We start from the raw sequence: 6,454 nt of genomic DNA on the forward strand, positions 1-6,454 counted from the left end.
TCTAGCTTCGATTCGAGTTTGGTGCGATTTGGCCTGGGCATTCCCGAGATATAAGCCCACAAAGATATGCATTTAAACGGACATTACTCCCGCCCCCAATCACCCAGCAACACCGGGATGGTCTTGATCAACAGAGCTCCTCTAACACTATCTAAGTTCTGAGTTTCAGATTATTTCACTTTCTCCTTCCCAAGATATAAGTAAAAAAAAAAAAACGAATTTCCCGTCATTCATTTATGTAGGCTGTAAAACCGCTGTTGTCCACTAGAGGGAGCAACAGCATTAGACATTTTTAATCTTTTTAACCAGTTTTCAGCAATGGCTAACAAACAAATGCTTAAAGATATTTATTATGTTGGAAATAATATTTATAATAAATAATATAATATTAAGTAATGATTTATTAGAAAGTTTAATATTTTTACATCACAAATAAATATCTGAAATGCTTAAGGACCACAAAAAGAGATTTTCACAATATCATAACCCAAAATTGTGTGTGTGTGTGTGTAAGCATGCACAATGGAATTCACATTGAAAGACTGGTTTGCTTTAGTGCACAATACTGATTAAACCAAGTAGTTCAAAATAAAAGTGGTACTATAGCAATAAGTGGTCTTCTACTACCCTCTGCTGGACATTATACTTATTAATAGTCTTTTCACATGTGCTTTTGCATTCATATATTTAGACACTAAAAAATAACCTTATGTGACAATTACTATAATAACACAATCATATTTTGTCTTTCAATTCACTTTACTGTTCTGAAGCTTCACATAATTGCTAGCAACGTGGTAAATCATGGTAAATCACGATAGAAACATGGTAAATCACAGTAAATAATATTATTACATGGTGTATCATGGTAAATCATGCTAGCAATGTGATTAATCATGGTAAAGCATGTTACAATCCTGGTAAATCATCCTATAACATGGTAAATCAAGGTAAACTAAGACAAATCAAGGTAAACTATGATAAAGCATGTTAGAATCATATTACATCATAGGCTACTAGAATGTGTTCAATTGTGGTAAATCATGCAAGAACAGGGTAAACCATGGTGAATCATACTAGAACTCGGTATATCATAGTAAACTATGGTAAATCATACTGTAACATAGTAAATCATTAACAATCACACTGAAATGTTGTATATCATGGCAAATCATGCTAAAACATGGTCTATTCCATCTATGATGTCAGTGGTTAAATGCTTGCTACATAAACCTTAATGTCTTTTGATGCTTTTGAGCTTAACTGTCTTAACTGTCTTAACTGTCTTAAATGCTTGAACACCGCTAAATGCTGCTAGCAGCTTTAATTATTATTATTATTATTCTTCTGCCGTAAAACGCATCGTGCAGAACAAACCGTAAGTGCTGGAGCTCTGAAACTTTGTCAGATGGTAGTACAAAAATCGAGGAGAGCCTCAGAAAGTATGACCCCGATTGGCCTATAGGTGGCGCTACAGCAATCAATTGCGCGAAACTGCTCATAACTCCTAAACCGTATGTCGTAGGCTCAAGTGTCTTATATCATTGGAAAGCTGGAGGCCTGAAGAACAAAACGTATATCTCCGATTTCATTTCCGGTATGCAAATTTTTCGGCCATTTTGAATTTTGTCAAAAACCTACTTTTGCGAACTAGTCCCTGGTTTTTTGCCCGATCAAAACCAGACAAATGCATACATGTTCTCTGGAGTCTGAATATCAATATTCATTGAAAAAAAGTTGAATTTTCGATTCACGGTCGCTAGGGGGAGTAAAATGATCGTTGTGGGAGGAGCCTATTTTACTAAAATGGCTATAACTCGAGAAAGAAATGAGATATCTTCACCAAACTTGGAACACATGTGTATGAGTTCAATCTGAGGTCACAGTAAAAAAATCGCGTCGACCTAAAACTAGGTGGCGCTATAACACACAAAAAACCTAAATGGGGCTATGACAACCTGACCGTTAGTCCGATTGACTTGAAAATTGGTATGCAGTGTCTTGGTCCAAGGTGCCATGTATGTGTATGAGGAAATTGGCGTAACTAAAAAAACATGGCCGCCATTGGCCAATGAATTTGAGCACCTATTAGACGAGGTTAACGGAGGCCAATCGGAACGAAACTCGATGGGCATGTTCGACTCATGGCCAAAGAGGTCTGTAAGAGTTTTGAAAGAAATTGGCCACTAGTTGGTGCTAACGAGTTTTACGGCTCTGTAATCACGTGGTGTTGCACACATCCCCAAAATATGCATATCATTTGATACATCTCCTCAGGTTGAACAACTTTGCCTCTAGAACCATTGCTGTCAATCAAATCGTTCATTAAATATTCACGAATATGTTAAAAACCTACTTTTGCGAACTAGTCCCTGGATTTTCGCCCGATCGGAACCAGACCAGTCTAGGACAATTCTCTGGACTCTCTAGATCAATAATCATTGAAAAAAAGTTGAACTTTTGCATTTTTTGTATGGCTATAACAGGGTCATTTAGAAAAGGGGCGTGTCAAATACACACAAAAGCCTATAAATCATAAATAAAAACTCAGTACTAAACAAAAATTGGTGAGCATATGTGTCATAACATGGTGAAGAAGCATGCAAAGTTTCATGGAGATCGGACCATAGTTGGCGCTAAAACTGTCAAAAAGCTTTAAAACCATACATTTCCTATGGTAAATTGCCTGTATTGGCTGTAAATGCTGATCTCTTAAATGAATGCTCAGATCTTCTTTAAAACGGTCAAGAACATGTGTAATATCACTCTGTACGGCATTGAAAAATTTCAGACAAATCAGACAAAATTTGCCTCTATAATTAATTGTCACAGGAAGCCTCAAAACGAAAGTAAAACATTGGGCCACGCCCCCCAAGTACAAATTCACTCATAACTCGAAAACGGAAAGTCTCTGCGCGCTCAAATTTTGATGGTAAGGTCCTCTCGGGGATCTTGATCCAAATCTATCGTCGCGGGGCTCGGGAGCGCCCCCCCCGCGGATCGCTAATCTGTGAGAACCCCAACTTGAAACGGCTGTAACTCTTGATCCAGACCATCTAGATCCTTGTGGAAGAGCTTGTTGGAAAGGGCCCGTCCTCATCTAGCTTCGATTCGAGGTTGGTGCGATTTGGCCTGGGCATTCCCGAGATATAAGCCCACAAAATATGCATTTAAACGGACATTACTCCCGCCCCCAATCACCCAGCAACACCGGAATGGTCTTGATCAACAGAGCTCCTCTAACACTATCTAAGTTCTGAGTTTCAGATTTTTTCACTTTCTCGTTCCCGAGATATAAGTAAAAAAAAAAAACGAATTTCCCGTCATTCATTTCAACCGTTTATGTAGGCTGTAAAACCGCTGTTGTCCACTAGAGGGAGCAACAGCATTAGACGTTTTTAATCTTTTTAACCAGTTTTCAGCAATGGCTAACAAACAAATGCTTAAAGATATTTATTATGTTGGAAATAATATTTATAATAAATAATATAATATTAAATAATGATTTATTAGAAAGTTTAATATTTTTACATCACAAATAAATATCTGAAATGCTTAAGGACCACAAAAAGAGATTTTCACAATATCATAACCCAAAATTGTGTGTGTGTGTGTGTGTGTAAGCATGCACAATGGAATTCACATTGAAAGACTGGTTTGCTTTAGTGCACAATATTGATTAAACCAAGTAGTTCAAAATAAAAGTGGTACTATAGCAATAAGTGGTCTTCTACTACCCTCTGCTGGACATTATACTTATTAATAGTCTTTTCACATGTGCTTTTGCATTCATATATTTAGACACTAAAAAATAACCTTATGTGACAATTACTATAATAACAATCATATTTTGTCTTTCAATTCACTTTACTGTTCTGAAGCTTCACATAATTGCTAGCAACGTGGTAAATCATGGTAAATCACGATAGAAACATGGTAAATCACAGTAAATAATATTATTACATGGTGTATCATGGTAAATCATGCTAGCAATGTGATTAATCATGGTAAAGAATGTTACAACCCTGGTAAATCATCCTATAACATGGTAAATCAAGGTAAACTAAGACAAATCAAGGTAAACTATGATAAAGCATGCTAGAATCATATTACATCTTAGGCTACTAGAATGTGTTCAATTGTGGTAAATCATGCAAGAACAGGGTAAACTATGGTAAATCATACTGTAACATAGTAAATCATTAACAATCACACTGAAATGTTGTATATCATGGCAAATCATGCTAAAACATGGTCTATTCCATCTATGATGTCAGTGGTTAAATGCTTGCTACATAAACCTTAATGTCTTTTGATGCTTTTGAGCTTAACTGTCTTAACTGTCTTAACTGTCTTAAATGCTTGAACACCGCTAAATGCTGCTAGCAGCTTTAATTTTTATTATTATTTTGTTGATATTATTATTATTATTATTATTACTAAATATAAATATTAATACTATTAATGCTATTATTCCTATTGTAATATTTCAGTGTAAAATAAAAAAAATGAGTATTTAGCATGGAAAGTATTTAACTAAAACACGCATGCACACACACTCTCACACACACACACACACACACACACACATATATATATATATATATAGATATAGATATAGATATAGATATAGATATAGATATAATTAAATTGCAGTCTTCGCGTTTTGATAATCACACTAAGCTGTATCACAATTTTGGCTTTAATTCAATAAATCATGCAGACCTACAAGAAATACACATCATAGCCCTTCACTTGTTAAATTGACACCCCCACACATATATTCTCCCTTATTTAAAACCCCCACCACCCCTCACCCCAATACACTGCCATGCTAATTAGACTCACATTAAATCAAAGCAGCATTTGGAGTTAATTGATTTTATCCAATGCCTCTATAATTACATTGTTTTTAAGTGGTTAAACCTCCCTTGTGTCACTGAGCGGTGCACAGACCCCAGTATCACAGAGCCAGACCAGGATCCTGTACTCAGCACGGCTCTTCAAGAGTGTTATTAACTGAACGAGGGGAGGGGGGGGGATTGTGTTGCCACGCCACTGTAATCAAACTCATAGAGGCCTTCATTAAAGTATAATTGCTTTGCCAAAGAGGGCTGATTCATATTGTGCTTTTTATGACAAACGCCATGAAATTCAGATTAAAATGTTTTGTGACTTTAGCTCGTGTATTAGATGTGAAGGCAGCAGTATGATTGTGGTGACGTATATGCTGGACATTTTTCTGCAATTATTGAGTGCAGCAAAATAATGTGTGTACATAAAAAGTGGGACAGAACTACACTGTAGTGCAGTAGTTTATTTAAGGAGGTATTTCTACCTGATTCTACCTATAAATTCTAATTTTGTTGTTCAAACCTAATTCAATCAGGTTTATGTAACATAAAACAAGGGATTGCTTAACTTATTCAGAATTCAGTTATGATCAGTAGCCTAATCTTAAATCATGTATTTCATTATAACAAAAGCAATTATTGTAGATGTTACCACATGAAGTACACAACATGTGCAAAACGTGAATAGAAGTTAAAATCAGTGAAAAACAAGTAAATTAAATAATTGAAATAGGGCTTACACATACAGGACCTACATATAAAATAACCTAATAAATATGAGACTAAACACATTTAGTAGACAAGTGAGTAGCCTACAGATCAATTGCCCAAATCTTTTGCTCTGATTTTTTGCGTCTTTGTGTTGAGAGACTTTGAATTCATTATTCTTGAGAAAACGTGCCTTTGGCAGCAGAAATGCTGTTTCTGACATCCATGTTTTTTTTTTTTTATTATTCTCTCAGGTTTGGAAAAAAACTAAGTTAATTAATATTATATTGCATTAATATTAAAATATTAACATTAATGTCCAACTGGGCAGAACATAACAAGACTGGTTCAGCCAATGATGTGAACAAACTTATTTATACCTGTTAATACCATTTAGGTATATACCTGTTTATTCTTAAATATATAAACAGTCCAAAAGGCCAAAAAATTACAAATAAATGGTATAAAAATTAGGGGTGCGCAAAAAAATCGATTCACATTTGAATCGCGATTCAATCTTTACCGATTCAGAATCGATTCATAGAATTCCAAAAATCGATTCATTTTTTATTTATTTTTTGGCGTGCACGGGCGGAGTGGCAATCGGCTGAGTCGGGACTTTTACCGGTGGTTCGGTAGCTGCTAGTGTTTCGAGGCTGCGAGGGCCGGTCTGATAAATAGTTACATTGCAAGTTCTTGCCGCCCGCTGGTCAAACTGTGCAGCCTCTCTGCTCAACCCGTAAATAAATGCATCGATCCGCAGATTATGTTTGAGTTCTTAATGGTCTGTAGATCTTTTTCCAAGCGTGTCAGAGGTTACGGGTTCTAAACCGCACTCCTATAGTTTTTTCTCTCTCTCATCAAAACCGAATATGTTCATCACTTTGTGTGCA

This window comes from Rhinichthys klamathensis, unplaced genomic scaffold (genome assembly GCF_029890125.1).
Source record: "Rhinichthys klamathensis goyatoka isolate OS25496 unplaced genomic scaffold, OSU_Roscu_1.1 h1tg000119l_1, whole genome shotgun sequence".
Lineage (NCBI taxonomy): Eukaryota > Metazoa > Chordata > Actinopteri > Cypriniformes > Leuciscidae > Rhinichthys > Rhinichthys klamathensis.